Source organism: Acomys minous (assembly GCF_964271855.1).
Source record: "Acomys minous genome assembly, chromosome: 12".
In the NCBI taxonomy this organism is placed as follows: domain Eukaryota; kingdom Metazoa; phylum Chordata; class Mammalia; order Rodentia; family Muridae; genus Acomys; species Acomys minous.
In genome coordinates this window covers 59564453-59585810 of record NC_140493.1, presented here as the reverse complement: position 1 = coordinate 59585810, position 21358 = coordinate 59564453, and the positions used below count along the sequence as shown (strand labels likewise).

Below are 21358 nucleotides of genomic sequence, written 5' to 3'. Positions count from 1 at the left end.
CCCACTCTCTCTATATCTCTTTAATATAGTACTTGTTACTACATTATAGCTAGAGCAATAAGACAACTAAAGGAGATCAGGGGGATACAAATTGGAAAAGAAGAAGTCAAAGCATCCCTATTGGCAGATGATCTGATAATATACATAAGTGACCCCCAAAATTCTACCAGAAAACTTCTACAGATGATAAACAACTTCAGAAAAGTGTCTGGATACAAAATTAATTCAAAGTAAATCAGTAGCCCTCCTATATACAAATGAAAAACAGGCTGAGAGAGAAATTAAGTTAAGAACATCCTTTACAATCGATAGCCACAAATAATATAAAGTATCTCGGTGAACTCTTACCTGTATGACAAGAACTTCAGGTCTCTGAAGAAAGAAAGTGAAGACATCAGAAGATAGGAAGATGTCCCATGTTCATGGATCAGTAGGATTAACATAGTAAAAATGGCCATCTTACCAAAAGCAATTTAAAGATTCAATGCAATTCCCATCAAAATACCTACACAATTCTTTACAGACATTGAGAGATCAATTCTCAACTTCACATGGGAAAACAAAAAACCCAGGATAACTAAAACATTCCTATACAATAAAATAGCCTCTGGTGATACCTCCTTCCCTGACTTCAAGCTGTACTATAGATCAATAGTAACAAAACTCACATGGTACTGGCATATAAACAGACTGGTTGATCAATGGAATCAAATCAAAGATGCAGAAATAAATCCACACACCTATGGATACTTGGTTAAAGAAGCCAAAGCCATACAATGGAAAAAGGAAAGCATCTTCAACAAACGATGCTGGTCCAACTGGATGTCTACATGTGGAAAATGCAAATAGATCCATATTTATTACCCTGCACAAAACTCATGTCCAAGTGGTTCAAAGACCTTAACATAAAACCAGAAACACTAAATCTATTAGAAGAGCAAGTGGGAACCAGCCTTGAACTCACTGACATAGGAGACAATGTCCTGAACAGAGCACCAACAGCTCAGGCTCTAAGATCAATAATTAATAAATGGGACTTCATGAAACTGAAAAGCTTCTGTAAGGCAAAGGACACTGTCAACAGAACAAAACAGGAGCCTACAGACTGGGAAAAGATCATCAACAACCCTACATCGGACAAAAGGCTCAAGAAATTAAATATATATAATACACACACACACATTTAATTTCTTGAGTTCTTTATATATATACACACACATATATGTATGTATATGTATGTATATATACATACACATATATATGTATGTATATATATGTGTGTGTGTATATATATAAAGAACTCAAGAAATTAAATACCAACAAACCAAATAACCCAATTTAAAAATGGGATGCAGAGCTAAACAGAGAATTCTCAACAGAGGAATCTCGAATGGCCAAGAAGCACTTAAAGAAGTGCTCGCCATCCTTAGTCATCAGGGAAATGCAATCAAAACAACTCTGAGATTCCATCTTAAACCTATCAGAATGGCTAAGATCAAAAACTCAGGTGACAGCACATGCTGGCGAGGATGTATAGTTCTACCTCAGGATTCAGCTATACAACTCCTGGGCATATACCCAAAAGATGCTCCACCATACAACAAGGACATTTGCTCAATTATATTCATAGCAGCTTTATTTATAATAGCCAGAAACTGGAAACAACCTAGATGTTCCTTAACTGAAGAATGGATATATATATATATATATATATTTGGCATGTTTACACTATGGAATACTACTCAGCTATTAAAAACAAGGAAATCATAAATTTTGAAGACAAATGGATGGAACTAGAAAGGATCGTTCTGAATGAGGCAGCCAAGACCCAGAAACACACACATGGTACCTACTTACTTATAAGTGGATATTAGTCATATAGTACAGGATAAACATAGTACAAATCATGGACCCAGAGAAGCTAAGTAACAAGGAAGGACAGCCATGGGAGGACCTGCTTGAATCTCATGGGCAAATAGAACAGACAGCGGAAGAGGAAGTAGAGAGGGAACTGGACAGGAGAGGGTGTGGGGAGGGGATCAGATGTGGGGAGAGTGGGGAGGGGAGGTTTGAGGGCCTGGAGAAAAAAGGGAAACTGAAGGTGGGGCCATCACTGAGACAGGCTGGAGCCCTGTGACAGGGTCGGCCACAGGGGGGATATGGGATGTGTCCAGCTGGGCCTCGTAGCAGTGGGGGGCGGGGGGCATAAGACTGAGGAGGCCACCTTCTAGTCAGGCAAGATTTATAGTGGAGGGAGGGGAACACCATTCTACCTACAAAACCTTGGAACCGAAATTTATCCTGCCTAGAAGATGCGCAGAGATAAAGACAGAGATCGAGGCAACGACCACCCAATGCCTGGCCCAACCTGAGACTCTTCTCATGGTAGAGAGCCAACCCCTGACACTCTCCTAACAGGAGCCTAACTTAACCATTCTCTGAGAGGCCCCGCTGTGGGAAAGATTAAGCTTTGTCACAGGTGGAAGCAATCCTGGCGGGCTTTACCCTTGGGGCACACCATGAATACCTTGTGACAGACTGTTTGGAGCCTTCCTGGGCTTGGAATTCAGGAAGCCTACCTGGGAACCCCACCGTGGCTATTGTTTTCCTAATTGACCCTCGAAGGGAGAAGGAGACCACCCTTTGCATGTGACTGGGAAGGTGGGAGGAAGACAAAACAACAGGTTGAGGAGAGGAGAGCGCACAGAGAGAGCAACCGGACCGGACCAGCTCGCGGGACAGAGAGACACCTAAGGACCCATCCCGTGGAACAGATACCGGAAGGTTCACTCTTCTGTTCCTTTATCCTTTTTTTCCTTCTTGTGTATGCTAGTTGGGTTGTATAATAAAGTTTAATTGTTAATAAACAGAGCCAACTCCCCACCCAGCAGCTGATGAAATCAGATGCTGAGACACGCAGCCAAGCCCAGGGAGTCCTGAGGACAAGAACGCTGCAAGAAGACCAACGGAGTCAGTTAACCTAGACCCATGGGGCCTTACAGAGATGGAAGCACCAGCCACAGAGCATGCGTGGACTGGACTTAGGCCCCCTGCACAGACGTAACTGATGGACAGTTTGATCTTCATCTTGGCCTCCTAGTAAGTTGAGCAGGAGCTCTCTATGACATGGACTTTGTCACCTGCTTTTGATCACTTCTCCCTAACCTGGATGCCTGGCCTGGCCTCAGTGGATGAGGAGGAGCTCTGTTCTGATGTGACTTGATGTGCTGGGGTGGGTTGGTGGGGGACGGGGCTCCCCTTTTCTGAGGACAAAGGGAGGGTGGATGGGGGAAGAGGGTGGGAGGGAGGGACCAGGAGGAGAGGATGGAGGAGGCTATGATTGGGATTATAAAGAGGATATATAATTTAAAATACATTTTAAAAAAGATATAGGATTGACCCTTGAAATATGATTTAATGTTAAAGCCAATGTAGGTAAACTATACACACACACACACACACACAGAGAGAGAGAGAGAGAGAGAGAGAGAGAGAGAGAGAGAGAGAGAGAGAGAGAGAAGGAAGAGAGAGACAGAGACAGAGAGACAGAGACAGACAGAAACAGAGACAGAGACACAGATTCACAGAGAGATTTGTCTGTTTTCTTAAAGCTGCATATAAAAAGGATTACTGTGCTACTTTAAAAGACCAGGCTATAAAAACACTTTTAAGGAAATGTAATCATAAGGCTCCTGAGGAAACATTAAAATGGAGCCAGGCTTTAAAACAACTTTGAGCACCGGGAGAGCAGTTGTGAAGATCCAGTCACCGTGGAGGGAGCAGGAAGATTTGTGTTTGGTATGCCAAGCTGCTTGTAAACTCACTTTCCATCTCTGTAAGTGCTTCCTTAAGAAGTTACATGTCTGCTATGAACATGGTTGAGCAAATTTTCTTGCTGTGTGCTGGAGCATCTTCTGGGTATATTCCAAGGAGTGGAATAGCTGGGTCTTGAGGAAGCCCTATTCCCATTTTTCTGAGATAGCACCAGATAGATTTCCAAAGTGGTTGTACTAGTTTGCATTCCCACCAGCAATGAAGGAGTGTTCCTCTCTCCCCACATCCTCGCCAGCATGTGGTGTCGCTTGAATTTTTGATCTTAGCCATCCTGATGGGTGTAAAATGGAACCTCAGCGTTGTTTTGATTTGCATTTCCCTGATGATTAAGGAGGTTGAGCATTTCTTTAAGTGTTTCTCAGCCATTTGATATTCCTCTGTTGAGAATTCTCTTTTTAGTTCCATGCCCCATTTCTCAATTGGGTTATTTGGTTTGGTGGTATTCATAATAGCCAGAACATGGAAACAGCCTAAGTGTCCCTCAATAGAAGAATGGATAAAGAAACTGTGGTACATATACACTATGGAATACTATTCAGCTGTTAAAAACAAGGAATTCCCGAAATTTGTGGATAAATGGATTGAGCTAGAAATGATCATAATGAGTGAGTTAACCCAGAAGCAGAAAGACTCAAATGGTATATACTCACTTATATCTGCATATTAGCCCAAGGGGCAGGTCCCACAAAAGACTTCACTCACCAGGAAACTGAGACAGAGGGGAGGACATTCTAGTGGGACTCTAGATGAGAGAATCATGGGAGAATGGCAAAGTAGAAGGATCCAGAGGGTCCTAGAAGCCTACAAGTAGAACATTATGATAGGCAGATTTGGGCACAGGGGTCCCGCTCAAACTAAGGCACCAGCCAAGGACAATACAGGCGGTAAACCATAAGCCCCTACCCAGATCTAGCCAATGGACAGAACACTCTCCACAGTAGAGTGGAGAGTGGGATACTACTTTCTCACATACTCTGGTGCCTCACCTTTGACCATGTCCCCTGGACAGGGAGACCTGGTGGCAATCAGAAGAAGGACAGCAGGTTACCAAGAAGAGACTTAATACCCTATGATCATATAGAGGGGGAGGTAATCCCCCTCAGGAACAGTCATAGGGGAGGGGAATAAGGGGAAATTGGGAGGGAGGGAAGAATGGGAGGATACAAGGGATGGGATAACCATTGAGATGTAACAAGAATAAATTAATAAAGGAGGAAAAAAAAAAAAGAAAACCTCACTTAGTAGGGTTTCAAGATTAAAGAATCGGCCACAATCCCTTCTACATCTGAAAACCCCATCCTACAGTTCCCTGACCTTACCAGAGGCTTATGAAAAAATTTAAAATTTAAATAAATCACCCTGAAAGGTTTTCTTTTTTGAAAAAAAAAAAAAGAAGTTACATGTCTGGGTTCTTCCTGTCGCAGCCGCCATCGGAGAGCAGCAGCCATGGCCCTGAGCTACCCCATGGCCGTGGGCCTCAACAAGGGCCACAAAGTGATGAAGAACGTCAGCAAGCCGAGGCACAGACAGCGCCGCGCACCTCACCAAGCACACCAAGTTCGTGCGGGACATGATCAGGGAGGTGTGCGGCTTCGCACCCTACAAGTGGCGCGCCATGGAGCTGCTCAAGGTGTCCAAGGACAGGCGCGCGCTCAAGTTCATCAGGAAGCGGGTGGGCACACACATCCGGGCCAAGAGGAAGTGGGAGGAGCTTAGCAACGTCCTGGTAGCCATGAGGAAGGCAGGGGCCAAGAAGGACTGATGCCCCCTCCCTCAATAAACGTTTGTGCATAGTTAAAAAAAAAAAGTTAAATGTCTGTCCAATACTGATTGTTCATATCAAAAACTTTATCCACGCAGACATCTGTACGGATACCTAAAGCCCTGGGTATCACAAAAATAAATACATATATAAATAAAAATTTAAAGTACGCCTGAAATGGCATTAATCCAAAATGCTAGATAAATATTAGCAATGTAAGTCCTACCCTACTGTGTACATAGGTCTCCAAAATTCTGTCGACATCAATGCTTTGCCCACATAATGATGAGGCTAGCTTACCACATGCATATGACAGATAATGACCTGTAGTCAGGTGCTGTTCCTACTAAAAACCAGGTCCAAATAGCTAAAACCCTGCTCACCAAATACACAGAAGACAACAACAACAACAACAACAACAACAACAACAACAAGCAGCACATTTTTCATACCTTAAGACATCCTGAAAATTCAGAAATAAAAATCTATTATTTGTATCACATATAATTTTGGTGCCCTTCGGCATCTGAAACAAAACTGTCTCTTCAACATTCACAGTGCACTAGCTTTGTTCTGATCAAGAAAATCAACCATTTTCAAATGTCTTTCTCAAACAGGAACTTCTCAGGACTAAATCCAGGCTTGAGCAAACCAGAAGGCGTTTCCAGACATTGTATTACTGTGAATCGATCTCAAGCCTTGACGGCGTCCCACAGTCACTACTTTTACAGTGTTTAAGTGCCTCCGTCACGTTCATGGATGCCTTAAAGCACGTTTCTCAGTCCGCACCCAGAAGGTCATTCACGCTGCTAAAGCCCCGGGTTCAGTGCCCAGCGTTGGCGAAGCCAGGGCTGGAGGTCAGAGGGCACTGCTGAGGGGCTGTTGAGAAGACTGTCACAAAGAGAAGTGTTAGCTGGACATGGCGACACACACCTGTGCTTCCATCATTCAGTCAGCAGAGGCAGCAGGATTGCCGCGGTTGCTACAGGTCCTTCCCAGTCTACATACTAAGTTCCACAAACTCTGTCTCGAAAGCAATTGTTTTTTGGGGACTGGGCTCCCTGCACAACAGGGCCATGGTACTTTGCTCAAAATAGGGAACCGAGTGTCTGTGCACCAGTGACAAATGGTCACAAAAATCCCCTCAGACAGGAAGGGAACTCCAGCACCTGGTACAAATAGGAACGAACACTGGAGCTATTCTAACGTGTGAAATAAGCCCCTCACAAAGTGACAAATACTGTATGGTTCCATGTAAGGTGCACGCAGCAGTCAGTTTGCAGAGATTGGAGGTAAAAGTGTGGCCTGCAGGTGCCAGGAGGAGGAGTGGGGGCCGTTTAATGCATCCTTTCTGTAAGGCAATGGCCAGAGTTATATGCATATATTTGAGAGAAACCTCAAAGTCATGTTTTTTTTTAAATACAACATTCTTTTTTTTTTTAATTGGTAATATGTTTTTTAAGTACGTCAGGTCAAATAAAATGTGTGCACAGGCCTCTGACTTAGACAGTAGGTTGACAACTGTTAACACCCAGGGAGAAAGCTGAGACCTGACACATCAGCTGGTTCCACCAGCCATTTCCGGTTTGTGTGGAGCATGTCCTGTCTATGCAGAGCATTTCCTGTGTGTGCATTCCAGCCACAACCTTATTCTAGAAGTAGGAACTCATGAAAAGGGAGCGTGGGCTGCTTCGTGTGTGTTTATATCAAACATGAGCCTCTAGGACGCTTTTTAATTTTCTCACGTTCTTTTTCCTGGGGCACCACTGTTTACCTATAGAGGTCAGACGACAGCTTGGGAGTCCTGGGGATGCAATCAGGTCATCAGCAGACTTTACCACTGAGTCATCCATCTCACCAGGCCTCTTGACAATTCGGTACACAGAGTGTAAAAGAGGCGGTTCACTCATTGGCTAGTGAGTGTCACGTGAGTCTCAGAGTCCCACTGAAGAAGTAAGGAATACAACCAGCATTTCTCTATGAGATAGACGGGATCTGAAAGCTTTATGCCTCAACTCTTACAGATAAAGAAGCCTTATAGAAAAAAATCAGTTTTGATTTTCTATGTTATGAAGTTGGAGGTAGAGCTAAGAAAATGACAGCTTAGAAGTAATAAAACTCATACAAGTCACCATCAAGTGAGACTAAAACACACCTATCAGATCACTGAAAACTTGTCAGCTCTTCACAATACCCAGGTTTTCAATGTTCACTCTGTATAGATGGACAAATCACCTATGAAAACAAGCACACCGCTTGCATTGACTGTTGCCAGTTCAGTGTAAGAAACTGGAATATGCTCAGTGTTTCAGTGGGAATGGTAGGTTCAAAACAGGAGCCATGTCTACCCTCAGTCCCACAACTAATTACTAATCCAGCCTGCCTTTCCCCTCTCTCCCTCTATTCCTTCTTCCCGTCCCTTCCTCCTGCTCCTGTCTCCTCTCTCCCCACTTCTGTTTATCTTAATTTTCTTTATTTTCAATTCTACAGTTGAGCAACACTTCATTCCACAAAGCAGAAATTCCATCAGCTCAACATTTCAAATAGGGCAACAAGGAAAGCAGTCATGAAGGAACTCAAGCCCAGAAGACCGTGGAACCTTCGCAGTGCCTCCCGAACTCAAGCCCAGAAGACCGTGGAACCTTCGCAGTGCCTCCCCAGCTGGCTTTGTGAGGGAGACCAGCTGTGCTATGACGTCACTCAGAAGCAGGACTTGGCGTAAGTACCAGAGGTGATAGAGAGGCCAGAGCCCCGTCAGCCGTCTTCACCTTCGGCTTCTGTCCTCACTCTTCAGTTAAGAGCTCTTCCCAAAGGCACAAAGTAAACAAAAAGGCTGAGAGCCTGAGTCCACGTCCAGGATGTGAGCCCTCCGGCTGCAGAGCCTCCGCGGTGCCCCATGGCAGCACACAGCACCCTTTCCCCATCAATTGAGAGCACCATGTGAACATCGTGCACCTGCCAGGTTCTGCCCAATCCTACCAGATGTTAGAGAGTCAGTTTTGTTTTTGGTTTGGTTTGGTTTGGTTTGGTTTGGTTTGGTTTGGTTTTGGTTTTTCAAGACAGGGTTTCTCTGTGTAGCTTTGACTGTCCAAGACTCACTTTGTAGTCCAGGCTGGCCTTGAACTCACAGCAATCCACCTGCCTCTGCCTCCTGAGTGCTGGGATTAAAGGCGTGCGCCACCTGAGAGTCAGTTTTTAATCCTATGAATGTTTAGGAACAAGATCAAGAGGGAGAAGAGCAGGGTGGGCCAGCTTCCTGTTTCTGGCTACACCTCAGAATGCCCACGCCTTGGAGGGGTCACCACGGGTCCACGGCCTGGTCTTCGGTTTTGTGCATTAAGGAATTTGATCTTATCTGATTGCTCCGAGCTGATGACACTCTGGGGGACAGGCTCCCGCCAACCAAAGGCCCTGATTGCTAAAGCAGAAGGCCGGCTCGCTCTAGCACGATGAGAAGCACGGGAGATGGCTCAGGATACGCTGTTTGGCTTTGAAGCCTTTAGGAAGCCAAACCAGGCAGAGGCCACTGCTCTGTAAATATGTGCTCTGTGCTGTGCTGTAGCTCTGCATCACAACACCCACCTGGCACGCAGAAAGCCTTAGGTTTAGTCTCCAATGCAAAGGAGGACGAGGGGCAGAAGGGGGCCAAGGAGAAAGTGGGGTACAAGGAGGAGGAATTTGCACACCTCTTGGGCTCACACAGATCCTCAACACGGAACTACTACCTCCCTCCGTCCTTGCCAAACACCCAACCCCCACTCTCTGCCTGTGGATAACGTGAACAGCTAGCACCTATGGAGTGTTCACGAGGGTGGGACCCACTCTGATCGCTGACAGGCATGGCCTCTGGCTCCCCAACACTGTGGGACAGGGACCTCGATGACAGTACCTTTTAAGAAAGCAAGCTAAAAAAAAAAAAAGAAAGAAAAAGAAAAGAAAAGAAAAGAAAATGAAAGAAAGCTTACTCCAAACATGAGCCTGCAGCACTCACATCCTTTACCATTAGCAACTGGCCGCAACACTAGGGTTCCCTTGGCGTCCCACCCACAGGTATCCATTGAGAAGGCTTTACAAATCCCCTGGCCAAAAGTGCCCCCGGTGCTTCCATGTCTCCTTAGCTCCTCTACCGCTTGCCATCCCCCCTATCTGAGAGAGAATTATATTGTAAAATAAACCATGCCATTGGAAAATCCCAGTCTTTAAAGTTTTCACTTATAACTACTTTATTTATGTAAAACGTCTCCTCAAGCCAGAACCATCAGAGGCAGAGACACAGAAAGACCCTATCTCTCTTACCAGTGTTGCCATTCACCTTTGAAGGATGTCTGGGGCAGAGGTTGGGACTCAATGCAAACCCCGAAGGCCCCGTGCCATCCTCTCTCTACTGTCCTTCCCTACCAGCACTGCGGCTGTGAGGAGAATGGGGCTGTGGAGACTAACTGGGTCTGAGTACCACCTGCCTCCTCTGTCCTCTGGAGAGCCCCCTTCACCTTCACGTGGGCGCAGAGATATATTTATCTGATATGGATGAAGTAAGTCAGGAAGGAGGTAGGAGATTTCTCTTTCTGCTTCCCCGCCGTATTGGGATACAACCAAAAGTGTCACTCACCAGAGCCCAAGCGAATGGCACACCTGATCAGCCTCCAGAACTACAGCTATATAAACCTCTTCTTTATGTAGAGCCCAACATCGGGCACCCCGTTATAACAATACAAAATGGAGTGAAACAATGGGGGTACAACTATCCAGAAACAGCAAAGCATCTAGAGATAAGACAAGGCTCTTCCCTTGAGTTTGTGAAGAAACAGTTTGCGGCACAGGGGATACTCCACAACTGAGAAGCTTCCTGCTCTGTAGGGTCTACACCTTCCCAAGACGGAAGACAGAGATTTCCTTCCATAACTTGCCTTGCATCTGGGTACAAGCGTGTGGAGTGAGGAAGGAGGTACCACTCAGAATCCACCATGGTGGGAACTGGCGGAGGCTGACAGAGGCCCAGTTCAGAAGGAACCCGCTTAGGGCCAAGCACACTCACTGAAGGCTCCATTAGCACCTATGGAGCCACCAAGCCATCTGTGTGTGTCCCCAGACGCATGTCGCCTACCCTCCCTCTGGTCCCCTAGAAATTCTGGGAGCTCCTTCAGAGCCTTTCTATGTTCCTTTCTGCTCATAGAAGCTGGAGGAAGTCCAGATGTTTGCATCTGGAAACCCCCAAACAACATGCAACAGAGTAACAGCTGCATCAGGGAAGCAGAGGAGAAGCAGCTTGGCATAGGAGAACAGTTTTTTTTCATCCTATCAACTCACATTTTTTATTGCATAAAAAGGGGCTGGAGAGATGGGTTGGTGGTTAAGAAGGCTTGCTGCTCTTGCAAAGGACCAGAGTTCAGTTCCCAGTGCCCGTGTCCAGCTGTTCTCAGTTGCCCCAGGATCCTTTACCCTCCACTAGCCTAAGAGAGCACTTGCACACCATGTGTATTCACATACAGATATGCACATATACACATTATACACATAAAAGTAAAATAGATCTTACATTTGACAGAAAACCAGCCAGCCATTGTCCTCAAGGACACCTGAAGTCCGTGCTGGGGGTAAAGTAAGTGAAGGGGTAAGGACACACACACACCCTACCCTGTATCTGCAAGCAGGAACATTTGCTGGTTTAACCACCCACCGTAAGGCTTCCTGACTTACGAAACGCTTCCACACTAAGCAACGATTTCCACGTGGATGCAAGTCTGTTGTTGTATCATCAGGGCACTTTACACATTAGCTGGATAAGCAGGGTCTTCTGCCATAGGCCTCACTGAGGCTTTACCCAAAGTATTCTCTATGCCGGAGCAGTGCAGGCTTCTGAGAGAAGGCCTGTGAGAGCATTTCACATCTAGCCTCCCCAAAGGAGAGATAAACCTGTTTTTTATGATCCCAAGTGTGGGATCAGAATGGTCTTGTGAGAGAACAGGTGAGGTTAATCCACTAGAAGACCAACCACCTCGTGCGGGAGCTTGATTGTTGCCAGCTGGAAAGATCCAGGCACAGACTCTGGGAGGAGATATATAAATGAGCCCAGAACTGGAGGTGGGGCCTTTTGGAGACTTGGGATAGTTTTGGCTGTTCATCGCTCCACTTCGAGACGCTCCTAGAGAAACTCACTCGAGGGAAGGCTTCAGGGCTCTGGCTCCTCCTGAGGTTCTGGGTTCTGGTTACTCCAGGTTCCAGCAGAAGAAATCCTGCTGGCAACACCAGGAGAACCGTTCCTCAGAACTGATATCCTTACGGTTTTGTTATTCTTTAATCCTCTTTTCCTATAGTTTAGGTTAATCAGGTTATAAGGGATGTACGTGCGGTTAATAAGTTTGTAATAAAATATATTGGTTAAGAAAATTGAACCTAAAAACAAAAGAAAAGAAAAGAAAATTGAGCCTACGCCCCTCACTCTTTCAAAATGTGCCGAGAAGGCCATCCTGCCACCGACTTTCTCAGAACATTCCAATCTTGCTGATTTCGTTCCTCCTGCTGGCGCCATCTTTCTTAATTATTGCTTGAGAAGCACAGGAGATCACGGTCTTGCCTAGACCTTGGGTTTCCTGGCTATTTAGGTTTGTCGTGTAAAAATAAAATGACTGATGAGACTGCAAATCTTGATTGTGCTTGTCCAGTTGTTTCACAGAAACCTGGTTGCACTGGGCTGTGCACAACCCACTTGGCTCTTCTCTGGTATTAATATCTGCTGTCTCTTGTCCCAGCCTCATTTTTATTGCTGTGATAAAATACGAAATCAGCCTAGGGGAGAGCGGAGTTTACGTGCCTTGCATTTCTAGGTTGTAGCCCGCTGTCACCCATACGTCCCAGAGGTGGGCGCTTAGGACAGCTGGTCACTCTTCATCCACAGTCGAGAGCGGAGAGAAATAAGTGCACCCATGCTGCCTGCTGCCTGCTGCCTGCTGCCTGCTGCCTGCTGCCTGCTGCCTGCTGCCTGCTGCCTGCTGCCTGTTGGCTTGGCTCTCTTCGCTCTCATCAGTTGAAGGCCCAGCCTGTAAAACAGTGCCATCCACACGAGGGTAGGGCTCACACCTCAGTTACCTCAGTGAAGCCATCCCTACAGACATGCCCACAGGGTGGAGCAATGGTGACAACCCTCAGTGAGGCTCTCTACCCAGATGACTGCGGGTTGTACAATTGACAGCGCTTTCACAGCACTGAAAGCTACACTGCCCTACCCTCAGGCCACAGGAGAAAGGAAATAGCCACTCTCCCTCCAGAAAAGGGCCTTGGCCTGACCAATCAGCTCAGCCACCATCTTTGGTTGTGAGGTAAGCCTGTGGCCAGTTGAGGGCAGTAAGCATAAAATCTGGAAACTTCCCTGAAACTGTGGGCAAAGGGCAGCCCTCTGCTGCATGGCTCGTGGTGACAGAGAAGACTGCAGCTCTCTGGAGGGATCTTGAAAGCACGAAACAAGAATCTGCCTTAGAATGAAACCAGTCGAGAGGAACAGAGAGACACAGTGATAACAAAGGACTGGTTTCTAGTGATATTATTTGAGGCCTTTGGCTTTCCAGTTATATGAACCAGTGTTTTGTTTTTGTTTTTGTTTTACTCTTTCCTTCACCCCCTTGAATCAAGTTTCTATTTTCCACCTGAAATAAAATGAAATATCAGTAACAGATATTGATTCTTTTAATTTGAAATTTGATACAGATAACAGAAAATGTTCATTTGCTATGCAAATGTGGTTAGAAATAATACTTTTCTGCTGTGAACTACCTCCCATTCCAGGGTGCATTTCATACCCAGTGTCCTTTGCCCAGGAAAAGGCGGTGGGGAACACTGTGCTTGAGATGGCCACCGATGAATCTAGAATTAACAGCTAGCCCAAAGCCAGGTCGGTACTGGCTCGCCCGCCTCCAAAGCCACGCGGCCTTGGATGTGAGAGCGGGGCTAGTGGGAAGGGCTTGCTTGTGGGTGTGGGCAAAGGCTGCTCAGGAAGCCAAAGGGCCGCGGCTTCAGCTCTATGGAGACCACGTGACAGCTGAAGGAACAGGTGGTAGGAGAGAAACAGAAGCTAATGGAGCAGAGACCACGTGACCGCTGAAAGAAAACGACACCATTCTTAGCCCCGCAGTCTTTGCTGGGCCACGCCCACCCGCGCTTGGATTCAGTCTTGGGCTCCTGGCTTGGCCGCACAGCACAGCAGTAGCTAGAGACTGTGTCTCTGCAGCGGCCTCTAGGATGTGACTTTCACTTACCACCCACATGCTGGGGGGCGGGAGGGGGAGTGTACACTCTGACCCTCAACACCTTCCAGTAGACGGGTCGAGCAAGGTCCTCGGTTCCTGCTGCCAAACCTAATAACCCGAGCACGATCCCCAAGATGCACATGGCGAAAGGAGAGACCTGGTTGGCAAACATTGCCCTCTGACCTCCACGTGCATGGTGTGACTCATGAGCCACCAACTCCCATACACACAAAATAGTAAGAGTGTAGTCATCACTGTTACAGGGAAGCCCATTTTCTCCAAACGGTTTGAGCAACATCCTAGCCCTTAACTCAGAGAAGGCAAAATGGAAAGCAACAAGTTGCAAAATGGTTAGCTTAAATCAGTGTGTGTGCGTGCGTGCCTGTGTGTGTGTGTGTGTGTGTCTATCTGTCTGTCTGATTGTCTATATGGCTGCCTGGCTAGCTTGGAGTGTATATGTATATCTGTGTTTGTATGTGTGTATGTATTACTGTCTGTATGGCTGGCTGGCTGGCTGGCTAAGTGTGCGTGCGTGCGTGTGTGTGTGTGTGTGTGCGTGCGTGCGTGCGTGTGTGTGTGTGTGTGTGTGTGTGTGTATACTGCTCCCACCACCCACCTTTAAAATTTATTTTATTATGTATGCAGGTGTTCACCTGCATGTCTATCTGTGTGCTATATATGTGCCTGGTGCCCGCAGAGACAAGGAGAGAATGTCAGATCCTCTGGACCTGGAGTCAGGATGCTTATGAGCCACCATGTGGGTGCTAGGAATCAAACCCAGGTCTTTTGAAAAGGCAGGGTGCTCTTTACCACTGAGCCATCACTCCAATACACGCACGCACGTACACACACGCACGCACACACACGCGCCTTATTCCCTGATGTTGAGACTCTCACTGAACCTGGAGCTCACCAACAGGACAAGATTAACAAAGCAACCAGCCCCGGGGATGGCCCCACCTCTGGGGGATGGCCCCGCCCCCTCCCCTCTTCACCAGCCCGGCTCTTCTGAAAAAGCGCTTTACTGACCCGGGCACGGGTTACTGCATATGTCGGGCTTAGGGAGCAGCACCCGAGACCTTTGTCTTCAGCTTCTGTAGGCTGAGCCTCCTCTCCAGTGCATCTGAGGGCTCAGGTCAGCTCCAAGCTGCCTGTCTCGGAGGAGGGGTGTCGGGCATTACCCTCCTGAAGTGCACAGGCGCCTGAGGAAGCGGGGTTTCCACGAGCCATCTGGTCTTCCCACTTGAGGGATCCAGAAGCCTTCTCTCATTATCCGAACCGCTATCCCATGATCATTTCCTGTTTCAAGGAGGCCCATCTGTTCTGAGGTCAGAAAAGTAATTCACCTAAAGGCTGCATGGCTTCACCCTTTCACTGTTTTGTGCCGTTCCGTGAAGACTACACAAACTGCAAAGACTTTGTCCCTCTCCAGATAAATACCAATTAATCACTCGAGGCTGCCCATCTATGCTTTCTGGCTTAAAAAAAAAAACAAAACCAATTCTACTAATAGAAGATGGTACAGATAACTTGCAAAGGACTTTCTTTTTTAAAATCTATTTACATGAGGAGAAAGCTTTTTTCAAAGAAATGGTCTTCAGAACTGTTTCTTAAAATTCACTAAAATTAAGAAGCAAGGGCTTGTGGGTATAAGTCAGTGATACAGCACGCACCTGTCGTGTGCAAAGCCCTGGGGTTCCACCAGAAACAAGGGAGAGTCCCTGAAGGAGAATTGTGCCTTTGTTTCTTTGCTGTTTGTTGAGGCAAGGTCCCTTGTAGCCTGACCCTCCCCTCCCACAGCCCCAGTGCTGGTTCTGAGTTCTTTACTTGAGGATAATATTAGAGAATTAAAGCTATATATCCTCAAGGCCTTTCCTTCTCTCTCCCCAGGTAAAACCAGGAGGTGACTGATTTGGTACAGCTGCTCTTCTAAAAATCGAAGAAGTATTCTTAGAACTGCAGAGAGGTGGGTGACAGAAAAGGCTAGCGTACTGGGCCTGATCCACAGTTAGGCACAGGGATAATCCACGCAGGACCAAGCTAAGCCTTCAATTCAGAACCAGCCACTTGATGTAGGAGCTGAGTGTGTTCACTGTTTCTTCACAACCCGTTTCTTACCCAACAACGTGTATAAGCACTGGTGTATGGCGCCCCACACGGGGCAGTCTAACTTGCGAGTTCCCCAAGAGTTAGTCACCCAGCTCCTGCGGAGGCCCCATAGCCCACCCACAGCTCAGACAAGTTCAGACACAGTATCTCAATGACTCTGGCCCTGCTCAGCCATCACAGGTGCCAAGATGCTGTTTGTGGCCAAGACTCACCCTCCTCTCTCTCACCGCACCCATGCTGACCCGAAAGGCAGAACCTCCTATCATAAGCAAGGGGGCAGGACGGGCCCTCCATGTCTTTTTTTCTGGTCCCCACACGGCCACAGTTAAAGAAGGTGGAAAGCAGGAACTGGGGGGAGGGGGGGCAAGGAGCACAGGATAGGGGATGGCAGGGTAACCCCCTGGGGCTTGACTGGCGAGCAGCCCCACCTCAGCTGAGATGGCCTGCACTCTTAGCTTTCATTTCCACTGTTGGTTGCTAAGCACTATGCATAATGCAAAAGTAAACAGTTATACAGTGTGGCTTAGAACACACGTCATTGAAGGCAAGAGGAGGACCTCTCAACATCTCTAGGTCTGTTTTTAGATTCTACTTGACCAAGTAACTAATACAAATGTCCAAAGAAGATGACATTGAGGCTGAGAATTGTGGTTAGAAACAAAGGCATGGACATCCAAGGTTGATTGCCAAGGCCACCTCCGTTCATAAATTAAGCATCATCTGAGTCCTCCTGTGCCCTAAATGCCAGTCACTGTACAGCTGGCATCCAGCACTCAGTGCACTCACAAGGCTTGCATGATTGGAAACAAGTCCCTCTTTGGCTAAGGGTGTGGTGAGTGCAACACAAAATAAAAATATTCCTCAGTGAAGCTCTAAAGCCACAAAAAGTAACCAAAACCACATGAAAGTAAAATTTTTGAGGAAAAGAAAAGTGCATTTCCCACAGCTTCGGGTTTGGTGCCCTGGACTGTGCAGGCACAGTGATGGTGTGTTAATGACGACAATAGAAAAATGCTGTGGGAAAAGAGCCTGATTTCCAGAGAAACTCCCCGTGTTTTCCACATGACGATCAAAGTATCTCATCAGAACTGAAGTTCCAGAAATAAATGTGTTGCTGAGAAAAAGGGTTCAGAAGAGCACAGTATGAGATAACGTAAAATACACAGGACGTGCCAAGTCACAGAACACAAAGTAACATGCCCGGGTAGGATCACACAGTGACCCTAGGAGACTCCCTGAGGTCTCCTGACCCTCCTCAGCAGAAGGCGAGGTTGTGCTTGTGTCCCCTCCAACTGGCAAGACTGGGAAGTCACCCCAGTGACACTGGAACTCCTTGGACTTTGTCAGCCCTCAGCACTGTGCAACTCAAATTTCAAGGCAAAGACCTGGGGCCTAAGACCAAGTTACTTTCAGTGTGGCCACTGGATCTCCACTCAGTACAGAACTGTCCTTCCCACAAGAGGTTTCCAGCTTAATAAAATGCTCAAGACACATCATTCACTTTACAGAAAGGTTGCTTTGAATTTATTTTTAAAAGCAACATTCAGTTAAGGTGATGGGACAATTGTAAGTATGTTAAAGAAGAAAAATGGGCAGTCTTGATCCTCACTCTCTCCTTACCCTACGCCAAAATGAATTACAGTTAAATTAAATAATAATTTTTGCAGCTAAGACTATTTTATAGTCGGGGAGTGGTGGTGGACATCTTTAATCCTAGCACTTGGGAGGCAGAGGCAGGTGGATTGCTGTCTGTGAGTTTGAGGTCAGCCTGATCCATGAAGAGAGTTCCAGGACAGCCGGGGCTCCACAGAGAAATTGTATCTTGAATACCAACCCCCCCTAAAAAAGAAGATTTTATAATTAGCAGACAAGAGGGCCTCATATTAATCCAACTCTGATAGGGCAGAGCAGGCTGTTCTGCAGGGAAGAAACTGCAAGGGAACTTATGACTGCAATCTGTATCTAACATGAAAAGCACAAAGCAAGTTAGAGATTAATATCTTAGCAATGCATCTGTTTTGAAAGCCAAATCTCTCCGTGTCCTTGAAGAAAAGTATTTGTAGTGGCAACTTTCTGTTGATGTGATAAAACAGCATAAGTCAGAGAAGCCTTGTTGAAGAAAGTCAAGGCAGGAACTGAAGCAGAAACCGTGGAGAAATGCTGCTTACCAGTTCATTCCCCATGGCCTGATGGACAGCGTCACCTACAGTGGCCTGGGCCCTCCTACATCAATCAGCAATTAAGAAAATGCCTCACAAACATGGCCACAGGCTGATGTGATCCACACAACTCTTCAATTACTGTCCCCTCTTCCTAGGTGATGCTAGGTTCCGGTCAAGTTGACAACCAAAAAGCTAACTACGCTGCTGTCACCCTTCCTTCATGGGTACCCAAGTCAGCAGTGTCCTGTCTGTCAGCAGTGTGCTGCTGGCACGTGACACATGTACTACCTGCAGTCACTCAAAGCATCTCAAGACTAGTCATAACACTTAGTTCAATATGAGCGCCTCGTAGACAGACTCTGTTGTTTAAGGGATAATGACAGCAAAAAAAGCCTGAATGTGATCAGTGCTGGTGCAATCCTAGTTTTAAAAAATATTTTTTATTTATTTATTTATTTATTTATTTATTTATTTATTTACTTACTTACTTATTATTTTGCATTTTCTATCCACGCTTGTTTGAGAATGTAGAGAAAAGGAGAAACTTTGACACCTGGCCTCTGACGCGGCCTTCTGCAAAGCCGGGCGCTGAGCTGAGCAGCGTGGGCTCCACACAACCATGCCCTGGGTTGTGTCTTATTACCACAAGCACATATTGCTTTTTTTTTTTTCATCTGAAAATAAGTCATTTTAACTGATGTGAAAGACACTTAGCCAGGTACGGTGGCACATGCCTTTAATCCTAGCACTCGGAAGGCAAAGGCAAGCAGATCTCTATGAGTTCAAGGCTAGCCTGGTCTACAAAGTGAGTCCAAGACAGCCAACGTTACACAGAAAAACCCTGTCTCAAAATCCCCACCCCAAAGAAAGAAAGAAAAAAAGACACCTAAAACACAGAACTTGTAATTGAATATCAGGGAAAGGAGAAATGCCATGGGTGTACAACAATAAAAATATGTTTGGCCTCATCCAAGATCAAAGAAGTCCCCGGGGGAAGGCAGCACCCGTGGTTGCCATGTCAGCAGCCGTGGTCTAGTGATGGTACCCAGACAAGTGGTCAACACAGCACTCGGCATTAATGGTTTAACTCACGTAGAAAGCAAACTGCAAAAATGTGCTAAGACTCTTTTTAATGTTTAAATCATTGATCCAGAAATATATCTCACCCTACAGTCTCACACAGAGAAAGGTTACCGTGTAAAAATCAGAATGACAGAACACTTCTGAAAACGTCAACCAGATGTCGAAACATGAAACTCCTAAGCAGGAATCCCGCACTATGGAATAGTATACTTTCAGGAAAGCATTGTCTACAAAGATTATAGAATAAAATGAAACTTTTTGGCACACATAATCACATGAAAAACTAATTTTAACCTACATATGCACATGACTATGCAACTAAGAAATGCTTTGTACAAAACAATTTAGAGAAATGCTCCTGGTTGTCTTTTAATGTATGGATTATGAGTGACTTTTTCTTCTTATGAATTTTCTTCATTGTGCAGATGTGTTTATGGTAATGCATGGAAGCAGAAGACAGAGGACCGGCTCATGGGCTGGGGACACATTCCGTAAACGTCCTCCCTGTGCCTTTCTGAGCGGCGTCACAGGCCAGCATAGATTTGATGCTCACTGCCTGTCATTTGGCCCAGTTTGGAAATGGTTATCACAGCTTCCATAGGGTGAGGCAGCGGAAACTCAGTGTCACCGACCTCTCCTCATCCCAGCTCCAAGTCACATGAGTGAGCAAAGTGCTGACGAGGCAAGAGGACCCAAGAGAGTTCAGATCCCCAACACCACAACTGAGGGGCAGCGCCTGTCACCCCAGCACTGGGGACGGAGAGATAGGAGGACCCTTGAGGGCCTCTGACCAGCCAACCTAGCCAATCAGTGGATCCCAGGTCCCGTGAAAGACTTGTAAGGTGTAGAGTGATAAAGAGAGACACCTGATGATAGCCTCTGACCTCCACAGGCACACACACAGGGATGTGTGCTTAGGTACACATGTTCACACACCACACAATATACTCATACATCATACATACACACACACACACCACATATACACACCACACATTCACTTAAACACCACACATGCACACATATATCACATATACACATAAACACATAATGCACATATACCACATACACAGACATACATAAATATGACACATATATACATAAACAACACAGATGTGTACACATATACCACATACAGATGCACTTACACAATATACACACATGCACACAAACACCACACACGCACTCATGTACTTGTACAATCACATATACACACACATGCACATGCATGAAACATACACATATGCACACATACACCACATACACACATCAACACATAACACTCATGTGTACACATACACCACACACATGCATGCATATATTCACACTGTGCCCATGTATACACACATGTACCACATATACATATGTGTCCACATACACCATACACACATGAGTAAAATGGAGCTTATTCTCTAACTATCCCATTGGAGCAGTTAGTTCCCATGTTTAAAGAGGCATGCATGCATATGTGTGTATCTGTGTGTATGTGTATGCATGCATGTGGTGTGTGTGTGTGTGTGTGTGTGTGTGTGTGTGTGTTACATGTGGAGGGAGGGTTTGGCTTCCTCCCTCTTCTTTCCTCAGGTGCAGCAAGATGAACTACAGCAAGGCCACAGCCATCTGTCCTTAAGGCCCAGAATAACAAGGACAAAAAGTGAGAGTCAGGGCAACCCAGCCAGACAACACCGAGATATCATACGACTGTAAATTGCAAGGCATTAAAGTCCGTCTCTGTGCTCAGAGTCACCACTACTGAGCTGAGACCTCACCTGCAACACGTCACACCTAGTACTGAGGGAGGTAGGTATCCAGCATTCAAAAATCTCTTCTGTGACACCATGGACACAGAAACCCTAAACATTGACTCCTACATTTTTTATATACAGATAATAAGAGAAAATATCTCAAATGTTAACACTGGCTGCCTTCAAATGCTGAAATTATGCATGATAACATTATAGCTATGTTCCTTAAAGCACACATGTGAGATGGAGATCTTTAACTTCAGTACTGTTGTAAATACACCCAAGAGTACTAACCATTAAAAGAGATTCTCTGAAACATTTTTTAAAACAAAAGCACTGTATACAATATAACACACACACACACACACACACACACACACACACACACACACACACACACACAAATAACAAGAACAGGAACCC

The 21358-nt window shown here is 46.0% G+C and overlaps 1 protein-coding gene and 1 pseudogene across 7 annotated transcripts in view; one reads left to right on the top strand and one right to left on the bottom strand.

Moving 5' to 3' along the window:
- The window catches only part of NCALD (neurocalcin delta), a 408716-nt gene that overhangs the window by 374183 nt on the left and 13175 nt on the right, over positions 1-21358 (bottom strand). The window lies entirely within an intron of this gene.
- Positions 5245-5596, top strand: LOC311579036 (large ribosomal subunit protein eL36-like; annotated as a pseudogene). The gene has a single exon. The product of its transcript is annotated as a large ribosomal subunit protein eL36-like (transcript).